General features: G+C 44.2%; 2 pseudogenes; both read right to left on the reverse strand.

Annotated features, from left to right (window-relative positions):
* Positions 1 to 1065: 1065 nt before the first annotated feature.
* Positions 1066 to 1184, reverse strand: LOC133371074 (5S ribosomal RNA; annotated as a pseudogene).
* Positions 1185 to 16048: 14864 nt separating this feature from the next.
* Positions 16049 to 16167, reverse strand: LOC133371079 (5S ribosomal RNA; annotated as a pseudogene).
* Between the last annotated feature and the right edge of the window lie 1473 nt (positions 16168 to 17640).

The raw sequence follows: 17640 nt of genomic DNA on the forward strand, positions 1-17640 counted from the left end.
AAAGACTTCCTGCCTGAGACCCCGGAGAGCAGCTGCCAGTCTGTGCAAAAAATACTGAAGTAAATGTAAAAGTGATCCAATTCTGTATAAGGAAGCTTCTTATGTTCCAGAATCTGGAGACCAGGGTAGGGCGGAGGTACGGTGGGGTGAGAAACCTGTAAATGGCATCACTAGTAGCAACACACGCTATAAACATTTTAAACATTTTAAAAAGTCTCCCCAAAGTCACAAGAGGGGCAATGATTTTCCACGGTATTGTTATATGCCTTCAGGTCGATTTCTACTTGTGAGGACCCTATGAATCAGCAACCTCCAACAGCATCTGTTGTGAACCACCCTGTTCAGAGCTTGTAAGTTCAGGCCTGTGGCTTCCTTTGTGGAGTCAATCCATCTCTTGTTTGGCCTTCCTCTTTTTCTGCTCCCTTCTGTTTTTCCTAGCATTATTGTCTTTCCTAGTGAACCATGTCTTCTCATTATGTGTCCAAAGTATGATAACCTCAGATTCATCATTTTAGCTTCTAGTGATAGTTCTGGTTTAATTTGTTCTAACACCTAGTTATTTGTCTTTTTCGCAGTCCATGGTATGTGCAAACCTAAAAATTAGAATGGTCCCTAGTAAACAGGTGCCACTGAATCATGTGGACTCCCCCTTTAAAGGCATTTAAATCACTGCTTCCTAGGGACTAGGGAGAAATTTGATTCAGTTTGTATTCATAGGCAAACTTTCCTAATCTGCACTTTCTGAAACTATATGTGAACCAAAACACAGCCATCCTTTGAAATTCACACCTCTGAATTTTGCAATGCAGCTCTTCAGCCAAGGGATGTGTACACAAACACATATACTGGGGTAAAGCATGCCTAATAATGCACCTGTTAGTGAAAGCAATATAAAAATGCATTCTGTTGGGGGACATTGCTTTGCAAAAAAATATGTTTTGTTGTTGTTATATGTCCTCGAGTAGATCATGACTTATGGCGACCCTATAAATTTTTTTATATATATGTTCATAGGGTTTTCATGGTAAGAGGTCTTCAGAGGTGGTTTACCATTGCCTTCCTCTAAGCCTATGGCACCTGGTATTCCCAGGCAGTCTCCCATCCAAGTACTAACCAGGCCTGACCCTGCTTAGCTTCTGAGATCAGACAAGATTGAGTGTGTTCAGGGTAGTATGGCTGTAGAAAAAATGTGTATATTGGGGAAAATTTCATACAAAAATGTGTATATTGGAAGGAATTCACACGAAGATGCTGGTGAATTTTCACAAGGACTTGTTTTTAAAAAAGATCACAAACTGATGTGGAAAGGTGGAGAACTGAATTTAAGACTGGGAAAAGGAGAAAATGAGAAAAATTGAAATGGACAGATTTGCCCGTTGTAAGGACTTCCACTCATTCACAATTCAATAACATCAAATCTCTCTCTTTTACCGGTTTGGATATTTGCACTGCGTGCCATCATGTGACCATCACTGGGACCTCCTGCTGCTGCACAGCACTTAACCCATTCTGCACTTCAAGACCACCCCTGAGGTTTCACTATTGCTCAGGTTACATCAATCTGCCTTCCGCTTACTTTGTTTGATAGGTGCTCTCAGAATTGGCTTCACTGCCCTGTTGATCCTTGCACAGAATATGTAATACTTAGCAGTGTTGCTTATAGCAATCATGCCGTGTTGATATGAAAAAGCCTAGGAATTGCTGGCATTCCAAACTAAATTAATTAAGCTTCAACTTCCACCCTCCCCTTTTGCCCTCCATGAGGCCTCGTCAGCATTTCCAGCTAGCCTGAAGTACCATTTTTACGGTGGTTATTATTAATTGCTTTTTGCAGTGTGCAATGTCTCCTTCAACAGAGCAATTTAGCCCTTGCAGCTGTAGCCTGGATGGGAAGAGGGAAATAACGAAGGCCACAGAGGCAGCGTTCTAGTCGCTGCTAATTCTGGAATAAATCGATGGATCACTCTCTGTGCATGTACTACAGAAATAATGCCATAATAAAAGGACTGTTTGCTACACCACGGAGATTAAAGGAGAATGTCCACTTAACAGTGCCACCTGTCCACCGATTCCGAGCCCAGTGCATGACATAGAGCAGTATTCTTTGATGCACTCCTCATTTATGGGACTCTGTTCACCTGGAGGTTCAAAGGTTTATGTGCATTTTGTAGTTGGCATAAAGATTCAGTGGCCTGGATGAAATGTGCATGCTTGTGTCAGAGACAGGGATTTAAATGTGCAGTATTTTACACATGGCTACTTATGGTGCTGTTTTCACACTGTCCCCATTCCTCTGACCAGAGATGGGGGAGGAATTCATTCATTCTGCTTTTTACAGCAGATTGACCTGGTCTGATGCTCTCACATTTGCTTGAGGATCAGAATGTAACTCAAAGTTGGACCACACACTTCTCAGGATTTTGCAATGCAGAATCATAGAATCATAGAATAGTAGAGTTGGAAGGGGCCTATAAGGCCATCAAGTCCAACCCCCTGCTCAATGCAAGAATCCAAATTAAAGCATTCCTGACAGATGGCTGTCCAGCTTTCTCTTGAATGCCTCCAGTGTCAGACAGCCCACTACCTCTATAGGTAATTGGCAGAGCTTGGAAAAGTTACTTTTTTGAACTACAACTCCCATCAGCCCAATCCAGTGGCCATGCTGGCTGGGGCTGATGGGAGTTGTAGTTCAAAAAAAGTAACTTTTCCAAGCTCTGGTAATTGGTTCCATTGTTGTATGGCTCCAACAGTTAGGAAGTTTTTCCTGATGTCCAGTCGAAATCTGGCTTCTTGCAACTTGAGCCCATTATTCTGTGTCCTGCACTCTGGGATGATCGAGAAGAGATCCCGGCCCTCCTCTGTGTGTTAACCAGTCTCTCCTCATAGGGCTTTGTTTCCAGTCCCCTGATCATCCTTGTTGCCCTCCTCTGAACATGTTCCACTGTTCCAATGTTTTGGTGCAGGAAAAATGCACACAATAGATACATGAAAGGTGCACATAAAATAAATATTTTATGGCTGGATACATTCAAAAGCAGTGAGAGGTGCAAATTGTACATTAAAAGGTGTGTATTTTACGTAAAATGTGTGCAAAATGTGTACAATTAAAAAATAGGAAGTGGTTATTGCTAAAAGGAGAGCAGCAAAGGATTGTTTTTTTAAAAAAAGTTAAACTCTTCACAGAAATTTAACTGCAGTTCTCAGATCAACCTCCATTTTTGTGTGTACAAATTCTGTATCCATAGAGAAACTTGGGGTGGTATTAAATGCTAGTCCTACTCAGAGTAGACCCACTGAAGTTACTATGAATGACTAAGGCTGCAATCCAATACACATTTACCTGGCAGTAAGTTCCATTGAACCCAATTGACCTTACTTCTGAGTAGACACTTATTGGATTGCAGTCTAACTTAGGTTCATTAATTTTAGTGAGTGTACTCTGAGTTGAATACAACCCATAGTCAACAGAGTCTTTCTATTTTTACTGGAAGTTCAGTCTGTGGTTTACTCTGATTCCCCTCCCCCTTTACTCTACAAACATGCCACATATGTCACAATGGTGGGCGTTTTATTAGTCAGAGTATAAGCACTGGTCTGTAGTCACATCATTGCAATTATTTTAATTATTAAGTATTGAGTCGGAAAGCAGGTCACAAATGCTAAGCAACTTGAAATAGTTATTTTCTAATCATTGTTAATGTTTTTATATTTCCCTTTGAAATGCTAAGCACTTCCCCGACCTAACCTGTGAGGGATGGAAATAGCACTAGATAAATTAGGGGTGGGGAATAGCTGTTATAGTCCCTTATTTTCCCGCTTAGCAATTTTAGTTTGCAGATAAAGCATGGAAAACAAACTAACAATACTGTTATCACATGACGTCTCCACAAGCCAATTTCTTCTTAATTCTTTTATTTAAAACAACAACAAAACCTCCTGCTGCTTTCCACTGGTCTCTGAAGCCTCTAAAAAGAGACCTTTGCTTCCAAGCACTTTTTTAAAAAAAGACTGATTGGTGTCTGTTGTTCCTTGTTGAAGCAGAATCTGTTGCCCAACAAAAGGCCAAATTCTGTCCACATGGTTTTCTGTTCAAGATATAAAGAGCTACTTGATGTGTCATTTTGGTGTGATTTCTCCTATTTTTCTTATTCATTGATTTATGGCTGGTTCCAAAAATAACCCTCAAGTTTATGGAAAGATGGTCTCTAATTTTCAATTTTTGGAAGGGGGAAATTGAGAACAAGATGATCCCTATATATTTTTTTCATTGTTTTAAACATATAATGCTTTAAGGGCAAAAAGGGATTTTTTATACCCTTACTGTTTCCATATCTTGTACAAAGTTCCTATGTTATTTTTGTTCTTGTTTTAAATCTTTGCTTATTAAAGGTAAAGGTGTCCCCGCACTTATAGTGCGAGTCGTTTCCGACTCTTAGGGTGACGTCTTGCGACATTTACTAGGCAGCCCATATATATATGGGGTGGGATTGCCAGTTCCTTCCCCGGCCTTTCTTTACCCCCCCAGCATATGCCAGGTACTCATTTTACCGACCACGGATGGATGGAAGCCTGTGGACCTTGACCCCTTTTACCGGAGATTCAACTTCCTCCTTCTGTTGGAATCGAACTCTGGCCGTGAGCAGAGCTTTAGCTGCGTTACCGCCGCTTACCACTCTGCGCCACAGAGGGTCAATCTTTGCTTATTATTATTATTATTATTATTATTATTATTATTATTATTATTATTATAGACATAAAGGGCTTCTGAAATGAGTACTATCAAAATGATTGTTTAATAAATGAGCATGGTGTTCTACATGCTAAAGAAGAAGATGAGCAAAGAAATCCTACAGGTGAGGGGAGGCAATTCACTCCCACAAGAGGTAGTGATGGCCAACAGCTTGGATGGTTTTAAAAGAGAATTCACTAACAGGCAAAAAAACCCTTGCGGTTTAAGAACACACTTATAGTCAACAGGTATTTCTATCAAACTTTAAAAAGCAGGGAAATTGGACAGCTATAGTGAATGCACCAGGGGAGCAGGAGACCTGACCTCCTCTCTGAGATATTGTACTGCTCTACAAATCTGTCAAAATGCAAACACAATTTCGGTTGGTCTTTCACAGTTCAATCCACTTCCTGTGTAGCTTGGAAGAATTTGGTAACATGGTGAGTGGTCACAACACCTGCCATCTCCAAAGTTCAAGAATTACATTTTTGTATGTTTGTTGATGTTCTTCTTACTTTGCTTCTTTTCTGTGTTACTTCTGTTTCTACAGAGAATCTAAACTAGAAAATTATATTTCTCTCATTATTCATTGTAGAAATCTGTGTCAATTTTATTTTTATTAATTTCAAAGCCTTTTTATTGGTCGACATTGTATGATGGTGAAGACATCCTTTTGTGTTTCAAACTGGAGGTTATGCTCTGTTTCTATTTTGAGCGCATTAACAGTTGAATCTGAAACTGCAGTTTGATGTAAAATCAGATGGATTACAATATGTTGCTACTTAAGCAATGACTCTAGCTGTTGGAAAAAACAAACTTGGCCTGCCCAAGATGCATGTTTTTAGCCTGCTATGCTTAAACTACTCCACTTAAGGAAAGGTGAGCATGGTCAATTAACAACATAGAGCACACCTAGAATTTTGCTAGAAACAAATTCATGCAGGATTAGGCTAACCATGCCTACTAAGCACAATGGCTATGTTCTACCTCCGCTGTCAGAGACAGTATGTTTCTGAATGCCAGTTGCCAGGAATCACAAATGATTAATGGTTATTGCTTTCAGGCTTCTCATATTTTATTTATTTATTTATTTAGAGTTATGTCCCACCCTTCCTCCCAGTAGGAGCCCAAGGCATCAAACAAAAGCACTAAAACACTTTAACACATCTTTAGAAACAGACTTTAAAATATATATTTTAATCATCCATTTAAATCATATGAAAACAAAACATCTTTAAAAACATTTTTTAAAAAGCTTTAAAAACATTTTTAAAAAGAAGGTTTAAAAAATGTAAATGTACTGCCTTCAAGTCGATTCTGACTTATGGTGACCCTATGAATAGGGTTTTCATGAGGCTGAGAGGCAGTGACTGACCCAAGGTCACCCAGTCAGCTTCATGGCTATGTGGACATTTGAACTCTGGTCTCCAAGGTTGTCGTCCAGCAACAATTGCTTTTTAATATATTTTTAAAAAGAAGGTTTAAAAATATATTAAAAAGCAATTCCAGCACAGACACAGGCTGGGATAAGGTCTCTACTTAAAATGCTTGTTGAAAGAGGAAGGTCTTCAGTAGGTGTCGAAAAGGGGAGAGAATTCCAAAGGGTAGGTGGCACTATACTAAAGGTCCACTTCCTATGCTGTGAGGAACAGACCTCCTGATAACATATTTGCAGAAGGTCCTTGCCTGCAGAGCGCAATACAATGGGTATCTAAGGGTTTTGTACACCAAAACTAGAACCTTGAACTTGGCCCGGTAGCAAATGGGCAGCCAGTGCAGTTCTTTCAGCAGTGGGGTGACATGCTGGTGATACTCTGCCCCAGTGAGCAGACTTGCTGCTGCATTTTGCACCAGCTGCAGCTTCCAGACCAACCTTAAGAGCAGCTACACATAGAGCGCATTACAGTAATCCAGCCTGGAGGTTACCAGTGCATGGACAACTGTGGGCAAGCTATCCTGGTCCAGAAATGGCCTCAGCTGTCTTACCAGCTAAATCTGGTAAAGGGCACTCCTAGCCACTGAGGTCACCTGGGCCTCTAGCGACAAAGATGGATCCAGGTGCACCCCAGACTACGGACCTGCTCTTTCAGAGGGAGTACGACCCCGTCCAAAGCAGGCAACTGATATTCTCATATTCTCATGTGTTCTCATATAGTATTCTCCTATGCCATTGTGAGGACAGGGTGCCAGATTAAATGGGTGTTTGGTTTGATCCAGCAGGGTGCCCTAGGCTTGGCATACTCTGCCACCCATACCCCATTCCAGAGAACATAGGAAGCTGCCTTATACACAGTCTGACCATTGGTCCATCTAGCACAGTATTGTCTACACTGACTGGCAGCAGCTGTCCAGGGTTTCAGGGGGGGAGACTCTTGCAGCTGTTAAGTGGAGGGTGCCGGGCATTGGACCTGGGATGCTTTTGCATGTAAAGCATGTGCTTTACAACAGAGCCAGAACAGATCCCTGTATTGGGGAAAAGAGCGGGCTTCGAATAGAAAGCCTCCCCTAAACTGCCCCTGGAATGTCCTCTCTGTTGCCTTGTCTGGTATCAGCATATTCGCAGTGGAGGAGCAAAGCAGCAGAAATGGGAATGTGGTGGTTGGGAAGAAGCTTCTGAGGATGGACCTCCCCTTCCACCCATGCAGAGGGAGGTCTGCAAAATCCTATGCCCTCGCAATCCCAAGGACCATAGGAGTGCACACTTATGCCCCAAGAAGATTACAATCTAAAGACTAGCAGGAGGGCAACAAGGATGATCAGGGGACTGGAAACAAAGCCCTGTGAGGAGAGACTGAAAGAACTGGGCATGTTTAGCCTGGAGAAGAGAAGTCTGAGGGGAGATATGAGAGCACTCTTCAAGTACATGAAAGGTTGTCACACAGAGGAGGGATGGGATCTCTTCTTGATCGAAGAGTGCAGGACACGGAATAATGGGCTCAAGTTGCAGGAAGCCAGATTTTGACTGAACATCAGGAAAAACGTCCTAACTGTTAGAGCCATACGACAATGGAATCAATTCCCTAGAGAGGTAGTGGGCTCTCCGACACTGGAGGCATTCCACAGGCAGCTGGACAGCCATCCGTTGGGAGTGCTTTGATTTGGATTCCCGCACTGAGCAGGGGGTTGGACTTGATGGCTTTATAGGCCCCTTCCAACTCTACTATTCTATGATTCTACAATTCTAAGGGTAGGCTGTCTGGGATTTATGTCTGCCCTCAGTCCACCCATGCCTGACTGCCTTCTTACTTAACAATTAGGCCAAGAAGGAGAGCCTGACTGTCACCTTCCTCCTTAGGCTCAGTGTTGCCTTTGTAAAACTCAGCAGGGAGGAGGATGGGGACAAAACTCGAATGAGTTGGCTCTGCCTCTCATTGGCTCTGGCTCTGCCTACTGTTGGCTCCCTGCCTTCAGCCCCACCAGTCCCGATGGGCACCAGCAATCATTGGGTGCTAGTATTCTGCCTCAAGCTGCCTTGATCACAGGCCTGACCTTGAACGCTCTAGTTTTGAACTCTGCATTGCCCACAGCCACCATTTCCTAGAATTATAGCCTGTATCAAAGTTTGTACAGAGAAGCTTTTCACTACAAGGAACAATGAGAGGGGCTCTTCTCCTTCTCCTTCTTTATATGGATATGAAGTCAGAAGAGAATAACATTTAGACTCTGCTCTCCTACCCAAGTTTGTTTTGATGCAAACAACTCTGTCAGCTCTGTGTATTTATGCTAAATGCCTCAAAAACAACATCATTTCCAGCCAGCTGCCTGCATCAGAAGGTGAATTTTACCCAAATATTTCCCAAATGCAAACTCAGTTCTCCACAGGGAGGCAAACTGATTGTTTCATTTTCCTATACACCAGGGAAAGAAAGCTTGGTGGAAGGGAATGAAGAGAGAGGCAAGAAAACACTGCAATAGAGAGTAGGCATGGTGTAGTGCAAGGGAAGCAAACCTGTGGCCCTCCAGATGCTGTTGGACAGCAAATCCCATCATCACTGTCCATTGCCCACACTGGCTGGGGCTGATGGGAGTTGGAGGCCAACAGCATCTGGAGGGCCACAGCTTCCCCATCTATAGTGATTAGAGCAGCCTTTCCCAACCAGTGTGCCTCCAGATGTTGTTGGACCACAATTCCTATCTTTCCTGACTATTGGCAATCCTGGCTGAGGCTGATGGGAGTTGTGGTCCAACAACATCTGGAGGCATACTGGTTAGGAAAGGCTGGATTACGGTATTGGACTAGGACTAGGGAGAAATTGTGGTTCCAATCTCTGATCAACCATGATATGGGTAACCTTGGCCGAGTCACTCACTCTCAGCCTAAGCTACCTCACAGGGTTTTTGTGAGGATAAAATGGAAGGATAACCATGCATGCCATCTTGGATGAAAGGTTGGACACACATGCAATCTTTCTCTGGGATGATGGGCGTGTAGGCGAGGCGCAGCCATGGCTATCAACATGGAGGCGTTGCTGGTGAAGGCACTGGAGGGCTCCCCTCTGTCTGCGGACTCCCAGGAGATGGAGAAGCTGCTGACTGCCATCGGGCAAGCCCCCAAGGCCTTCTGAGCTGGTGGCGGGGAAGACGGAGCGCTGGGCAAGGCAGAGAGGAATGGCCATCACAGCCTGCCCTATCGATCTGCCTCAGAGGGGAAGCTAGAGGACAGGTTGCTCTCGCCGTTGAGGCTTAGCTTGGGTCGCGTCTCCTCCACAGCCACCACCTCCAACCTGCACGAGCCAGGCCGCTCGCTGGACTACCTGCCACTTGCCATCTTCTCCTGCTTCTGCCCCATCTGGCCCCTCAACATCCTGGCCTTGGTCTTCTCTACCATGGGAAGAATCTGATGATGTTGGTGAGCGAATCCTTTGGGACAGCTGCTCAATGTTTGAGGACTAAAATTCCTGAAGTGGCAGTACTACATTTTAAGGACAGATTATCTCCAGGCCTGTAAAGAACCTTGTTTTCTTAACTATGTTAATATTTTGTTATTTAATTTTTTGTGCATTGTATTTTTTTTCTGATGTGTATTTTGTATTTGTGTTTCTTTTTTGTGAGTCGCCTTGAGGGCCTTTTGGCCAAAAGGCTGCATAGAAATAGAATCAATCAATCAATCAGTGGTTCCTAAACTCCACACACACACACACAAAGATCACTTGAACATCACTGGGAGGTCTTGGTGGACCAACTAATGATTTTTCTGCCTGTTGTAGCAATTATAATGTGCTGTGCTAGATGTTGTATGATTTAATTGTATTTTCATTGCTTCTTTTGTTTCTTATTTTGTACTTGATAGTATTACAATTGGCATTCCATAGAATTCAAATGGCAAGCATTCTTCACAGGCACACCATGGACCACCTGAATGAAGCGTGCTGACCACAGATGGTCCATGGACCACAGTCTGAGAACCCCTGAGATAAATGAAAATAGAGATTTCACAGTGGATTTTATCACACAGGTGAGTGGGGGTGGGGATGTGTTTAAAAACAAAATGTTAGACAAGCACTGTCTCTCGGAGGGGGAAAAGGGTGGAACGTATGGGATGATTCCTGAGATTTGGTTCTCCACCACAAAGAGGTTGGCTTTGAGCAAAACCTTCTCTCTTTCCACAAGGCACCAAGCCCAAAGACAGGTGAGTCCCTTGGGAAATAGCCAGTGTGGTGTAGTGGTTATATGGTGTTGGACTATGACCTGGGAGACCAGGGTTCAAATCCCCACATAGCCATGAAGCTCACTGGGTGACCTCGGGCCAGCCACTGCCTCTCAGCCCCATGAAAACCCTATTCATAGGGTTGCCATAAGTCGGAATCGACTTGAAGGCAGTACATTTACATTTTAATGAAATGCCAGAGATCTTTTGGTTCAGAACAGGGGGTCTCCAACATCTGTGGGCCCGGGAGTTCCTTTGGAAATCTTAGAAACTGTTGCAGGTGTCATCCTTGTGGCAACACCTGCCATGGGGAGGAAGGGGAAGGCCCTTTGAAAAAGGTTGGTTTGGGAGAGGGGGTTGCAGCTGCCTTGTGAATCTAGGGAGACAGAAAGAGAGGGTCAGCGGGAGACAGAATGGCTCTGAGGAGCAGGGCATCCTGCAGCCTGCAACACCTGTGTTGAGGAAGATACGTGTTCATCTCATTTACCCAGGCAACAGGCAGGGCCCTGCAGAATCAGAGGGACTAAGCAGCAGGACTTTATTCGGAACTCATTTTCTTTTATGAGACTCCAATATTAGTGAAGGATTTGTTTAATAATAAAGCAATCCATTCCCCCCCAAAAAAGTCTGAAGTGCTTGCCTGGGTTCAGCGTGCGCCTCCCAGATTCCCTGAGCCTTGGTCACACAGGCACCTTCTGGCCAGATCTTGAGCTCCCCGTCCCCCACAGGCCACTTTGACAGCTGGGTTGGACTGCCCACTTGTCAACCGCCTGATGTCACCATGATGTCAGGTGACCAAACTTCAAAGGAAAGAGACAAGAGCACACTGTAAGCATACGCCTGATTCTTTCCTTCCTTCCTTTGAGGTGCAGCTTCAGTCTGTGCCTGTAAAGGAGGATTCTCCTGAAAACGAGATTTGTTGTCGGCCCTGAATTTTAATGCAGCTCTGACTGCAAGCCCTACTTTTGGCAGGGATCAGCTGTACTTAGGAACTCCTGATCCAAGTGCAGAGGATCCCAGGGGGGTTGAAGTCAGTACCGAGCAGGTGATCAGTCCTGCCTTTTAGCATGGAGTAGCTCCACTCCAGAGCTCCATTTGGGAAGTCATGAGTGGAAGCAATTCCAGTGGCAGGTTGCATTTGGCACCAAATTTAAAAATTGCTGAATGCCAGATCCAGTTGCCAAGGAACGCTTGGGAGACCACTTTAAGGCTCCTGATTGTTCCTTTGCAGCTGCATTTTTACATGCCCACATCTAACAAAATCTGACATCATGTGGGAAAGGTGGGCATGAGGATAATGGTCTTGGAAGCCAAATTAGGACCCCCATCAGGCCTAATTTGACTCATGGGCTGGAGTATCTACACACCCGCTCTAGGGCTTCAGGTGGGAGTATTTCCCATCTCTGTCTGGAGAAGCCACTGATTGAATCTGTGACCTCCTGCATGCAAAACCAGTAATCTACCACTGAACTATGGTCCTTCCTTGATGATGGGGAGTGATGATGCCGATGTGTGAAGGGACTCTTTGTGTCTTTTCTCAGTAACAGATGTCCCTTGGCATAGCTGTTAGGGGTGTCTACACTACATGCTTCAACTGGTTTAATAGTTATTGTTTCTCCACAGGGAACTCTGGAAACTGCCGTTACTGGGGGGTGGGACAGGGGTTGAAAACAATAAGCACTCTTGCCAGACTACAGTTCTCAGAACTCTTTGGGGAGAAGCCATGAGAGCTAAACTGGGATAAAATGTATAGATTATCAGAGATCTGACTACAGCAGTGATGGGGAACCTTTTCTCAATGGCGGCCCACATCCTTATCTCCCCACCCCTGCAGGGCCAAATTTGACAGGTGGGTGGCCCCATCCACCTGTCAATCACCTGATGTCATAGTGACATCAGGTGACATTGTGCTTTGAAGCTCCAACTGTTGGGACTTCAAAGTGCAGTGTGAGGCTGTTTGAAAGCCATTTTGCAAACAGCCCTGCACTGCTCTTTGGCTCTGTGTGCCTGTTCCCAGCTGGTGAACACGGTCAAACTCAGCAGAACTGAAGTGAGAGTGCAATCCTGCTGGCTGCAGGTGTCTGCTTCATTAGTGTGTTCCCCATAGGGAATGTGCTGGTGAAGCAGGATGGAACCCCCTGTTCACCAGCTGAAAAAGGGGGTAGTGTTCAATACTGTGGCCTACAGGGATCTGCTTTAGCAGTGTGTTCCCTTCAGGGCATGTGGTAGCAAAGCAGACCCCCAGCAGGACGGAACTTCGCCTTTCTGCCTATCACTTGATGTTATCAAGTGATGTCAGCTGATGTACAGGAAGGCGTGGTTGGGGAAAACAGCCTGACAGGCCAACATGGACCTCCTGGAGGGCTAAGATTGGCTCGCATGCCGCAAGTTCCCCACCTCTGGACTATAGGTTTGTGGTTTCTGACTATAGCCATACACAAGTCTCAAGAGCAAAGAAGCCCTTCAAATCAGGGCTGTTTTGATTTGTTTGTTGAGTGTCACTCACAGTATTTTAGCAATTTGCCCAGTACCTCGTGCTAACTGAGAAACAAAACAGCTTGTAATTTGGACTCTGCTGTATTTCACAGCATCTCTGCAGTACATCTTTCTCAGTCTGTGGCTTCCCAGGCACTGAGGCAGAATTCAACTGAGCTGAAAAGCTAAGGTTTTCCCCTCACCCTTTCAGAGGAGAAGCCTCCTTATATATCTCTATACAGTTTGTGATTCTGACTATAGCAAGAAAAAATATTTGTTTATTGTTGCATTTATATCCCACTTTTTCTCTAAGGAGCTCAAAGTGGTGTACATGGTTCTTCCCCTCATAATTTAATCCCCACATCAACCCTGTGGGGTAGGTTAGGCTGAGAGGCAGTGACTGGCCCAAGGTTACCCAGTGTGCTTCGTGGCTGAATGGGGATTGGAACCACACTAGCATGGAGTGACCCTTCTGCTGAAGCAATGATCACACTGGAGCGAGATGTGTCAGAACAAACTCTTGTCAGCTCAAGCGCCGTTTTCCCTTCTGTGTAACCTTTTGGAGGCCATGTGTCAGTGCTGGATAGGGCCAGTGGCAAACATGGGCAGAGAAAGGAATGTAAATTTTCTATGCACACTCGCACACCCCTTTGTATCCTCCATCCAGACAAGCAAGAGTCATCATCGGAGTTCAAGGACACATTCAAGTCAGGCAAAAACATTCAGGGCCAGGGAGGAGTGCGGGCTAGGAAACAGGGTGTGGTGAGAGTCCTGGGCAGAGCTTGGAAAAATTACTTTTTTGAACTACAACTCCCATCAGTCCAATCCACTGGCCATGCTGGCTGGGGCTGATGGGAGTTGTAATTCAAAAAAGTAACATTTCCAAGCTCTGGTCCTGGGGGCCATATGGAGATGCCTGGGGGCCTGCACTTGACACCCAGGCTTGTAGTCTTCTACCCCTGGTTTATTATATTCCACATTCCATTCAAGTGTCCATTTTATAGATTTGGCTTTAAATAGAGTTTATGCCTCGTCTTTCGTTTCAGCAATCACCTTTAGTTGCTTGGGGAGAGGAGTTTTCTGAGTTGTGGCCCATAGACTTTGCAGTAATAAGTATGGACCACTTGCTATCCAGAGTCTCTTTCTCACTCTCATGCTGATTTGTGGAAGGACAAGGCAAAATTGTAGCCAGTGGAACCATTTGTTTATCCAAAGCAGCTGCTAGTTTCTGAAGATGCAATGCTGTGATGTTTTCTTCCAGCTATGACATTCTGTTTGGATGACTTCAACTTTGTCAGTAGATGTCTTTACAGCAGAGAGGAGCAACAACTGTTTGGGAAGGTTTCTCCTAGTAACAAGGCATTTTATATATAATAAGGGGGTGCATCAGCTCTGGGCGTACAGTAATATCTCAGTTAACAAATCCTCCAGGAAGAAGCTCCTTTTAAGGATGACTTTTCAAGCATGTGCCTTTGCTTTAAGGTGAAACTGACCAGCATGTGTCTGCTGTGCTAGGGCGAAACTGACAAGCCTGTGTATTTGCTTTGCATTAATCTCTTGCTTTCTCCCAGGGCTGGAGAGGGAAGGATCCAGTATGATTTAGAGGAGGGGGAAGGAGTGGGAGTGGGTGGGTGCCGGATAGGCACACTTTAAAGCCCCTGTTGAAGCTGCCCCCCATCTATGAGCGAATGTTGGAATCTATCAGTATTCTTTTCATGCTATTCCTACTTCTAGTACCAAAGTTTCTGTTAAAGAAGTAATGTCCAGGAATGCATCTACTTTGTTACCAGAGGTACTACTGTACTCTGAATAATGTAACAAATTGGGATCATTTGGAGCAGAATCTAATGCTCCTGAGTCAGATTGTGCCATTAGCAAGGCACATCGAGGAAGGTCAGGAAGTACCCAGCCTTCAGAGTAGCTCTCTTACCTCCACTTTTCCAAAAAGTTAAATATAATATGTTCCCCCTTTTCTTTTCGGAACAACAAAACCAAGCTGACTGGGAGATGCTGAGAACTCCAGAGGGGAGTGGTTGAGGGGAGAGGTGGGGGATCTTTCATTTTGACAGATGGGTCTAGCTTTTAACCACGATGAATTATTTCCCCAGTGCACTCCAGTCACAGTGATCTGGGGGAGAGATCTTCTGCATGTGGGTTGTTTTCCTCATCCAAGTTTTGGCTGTGAGAGCAGGGCGTAAGCGGTGGAGGTAGACTGTGTGCAGGCATGGAAAGGTGTGTCAGTTTCGATTCTTTCCATTTTTCATTTTTCCAATCTCAAATTCAGATCTTCACATTTCTGTAGCAATTTTTTTTTCTAAAAAAACCATCCTCATGAAAATTCTTCAGCGTTTTAGTGTGAATTTCTCCTGCTAAGCACATTTTTGAATGCAGTTTTGACTAATGTACACATTTTTGCAGGCAATTTATCCTAATATAATGCATTTTTCCTATGTTCTTTTCACTAATATATTCATTTTATGCACATTTCCCCCCAATATATGCATTTTTGTAAACATTGTTCAGAGAAACGCATTGTAAATTTGGAAAACTGTGCATTTCCAAGGATGGCTTTAGTTCTCATATTGATCAGGAAAGTGCAGATTTGATAGATTCAGCTTTAAATGTGAACTGAATCAAATGTCTCCCCATCCCCAGCCTATATGCCTCTGTGCTGCATATGCTGTATTGCCTAATCATCTGCTGTTTTATTCAATTCTTTTATTCTATTACTTTATGTTTTCATTGTTTTGTTTTACTTCCTATGATTATTAGCTGTCTTTGTGGTTATCCTCTGTGGCGCAGAGTGGTAAGCGGCAGTAACGCAGCCGAAGCTCTGCTCACGGCCAGAGTTTGATTCCAACAGAAGGAGGAAGTCGAATCTCTGGTAAAAGGGGTCGAGGTCCACTCAGCCTTCCATCCATCCAAGGTCGGTAAAATGAGTACCCGGCATATGCTGGGGGGTAAAGAAAGGCTGGGGATGGAACTGGCAATCCCACCCCATATATATGGTCTGCCTAGTAAACGTCACAAGACATCACCCTAAGAGTCGGAAACGACTCGCACTACAAGTGCGGGGACACCTTTACCTTGTTGTTATATGCTTTCAAGTTGATTACGACTTATGGCAACCCTGTGAATCTTTTTTGCATAGATTCATAGGATTTTCAACAGAGGTGGTTTACCATTGCCTTCCTCTAAGCCTATGGTGCCCGGTATTCCCAGGCGGTCTCCCATCCACGTATTAACCAGACCTGACCCTGCTTAGATTCCGAGATCAGATGAAATTGGGTGTGTTCAGAGTAGTATGGCCATAGGCACTAGCTGCCTTAGGAGCCCTGTATGGGGAGAGAAATATAGGACAAAAATATTTCATAAACTGAGGGCTGTATCCAGTGCTAATCCCACTCAGAGCAGACCCACAGAAATTCATGGATTTAGATCCATTACTTTCAATGGGTCTACTCTGAGTAGAGCATAATTGGAGACTCATCCAAGCAATTGCACCTCATTGGCTTAGTCTTGGAAGTTTCAAATCCCATTTAGAGAACAGTCCTAATTTACGATGGCTTAAATAAAAGTGGCTTAAAGTACACCAGATCTAAACCCTGTTCAGGAGTGAAGCTACTGCCAGCTGAGCTATCTCAAGCCTGGCAGAGGGGAAACAAGTTTTCAACAGAATTTGACTTACACCACCCTTTTTGCCAGTGTATATTTCACCAGGTTGCCAGGTCACGTGCCTGAGCTGAATGGAGTTAGGATCCAGTATAAGTCCCCACTCCCGCCATGCTAGTGAAATGCCCTTTTTGTGTGTGTGTGTGGGATTTACACCTGTGTAGCCATGGCTGAGCTGGAGATCTTCCAAATTCTAACTTGCTCATCCCAGTGGAACTTGAGTTTGAATCAAAGAATCATAGAATTGTAGAGTTGGAAGGAGCCTATAAGGTCATCAAGTCCAACCCCCTGCTCAATGCAGGACTCCAAACTAAAGCGTTTGGATTGCTGCCTTAGCTGTGAAGCTCACTGGGTGATCTTGGGTGAGTTTTTTTTCCTCTTGCAGTGTAACCTACCTCTCAGGAGTATTGTGAGGATAAAAATGGGATAATCCCATGTATGTGACTCCTGAGCTCCTTGGATGAGGTATTGGGAAGAAATGAATGGTGATGGTGACAGGGAAGGTGATACAACAAAACAAAGACCATAAGAAATAAAAGGAAAAAGGAAAAGCAAAACTTTGAGAACTGCCCCGAAATTTACCCAAAGCCATTTTTTATCATTACACCTGTTATAAACAGCTGCATCATCAGTTTCCTGATTTGATCTGAAAATGATTCCCAGCATTGCTGGCAGATTGTACCAATGGCAAACACTGGCAGTGGAAGTTCCTGGTTAGTTAGCATCCCAGCTGCTTCATGTGGAACTTTTTTTGCTGTTTACTTTGCATATTAATGCTCGGGGTCATTGTTTGAAGAGGGCGCTGTGCTGTGTGAATGCTAACAAGCCTGTAATCTACTCAGGCGAAGCATCCCTGGATGCCAGCTCAGCAACTGCAATGGAAAGAAACAATTGTGCTAGACTGTGACAACATTTAACAGTCATTTAGTGAGACCATAAGAAGGGAACTCGCTGGGGAAATACAGACTCTGCCTAAGAAATTGTGGCGTCGTAACAAAAGCCAATATGTGACTTTCACAAGGTGGATCGGAATTGTTGTTGGCGATTGCCTGCGTTTTATGATCTGTGACTAGCTTAATTGTGTATCAGCTTGTGCATCCAGTTACTGCTTTATTGT

This window comes from Rhineura floridana, chromosome 15 (genome assembly GCF_030035675.1).
Source record: "Rhineura floridana isolate rRhiFlo1 chromosome 15, rRhiFlo1.hap2, whole genome shotgun sequence".
NCBI classification, from domain to species: Eukaryota; Metazoa; Chordata; class Lepidosauria; order Squamata; family Rhineuridae; genus Rhineura; species Rhineura floridana.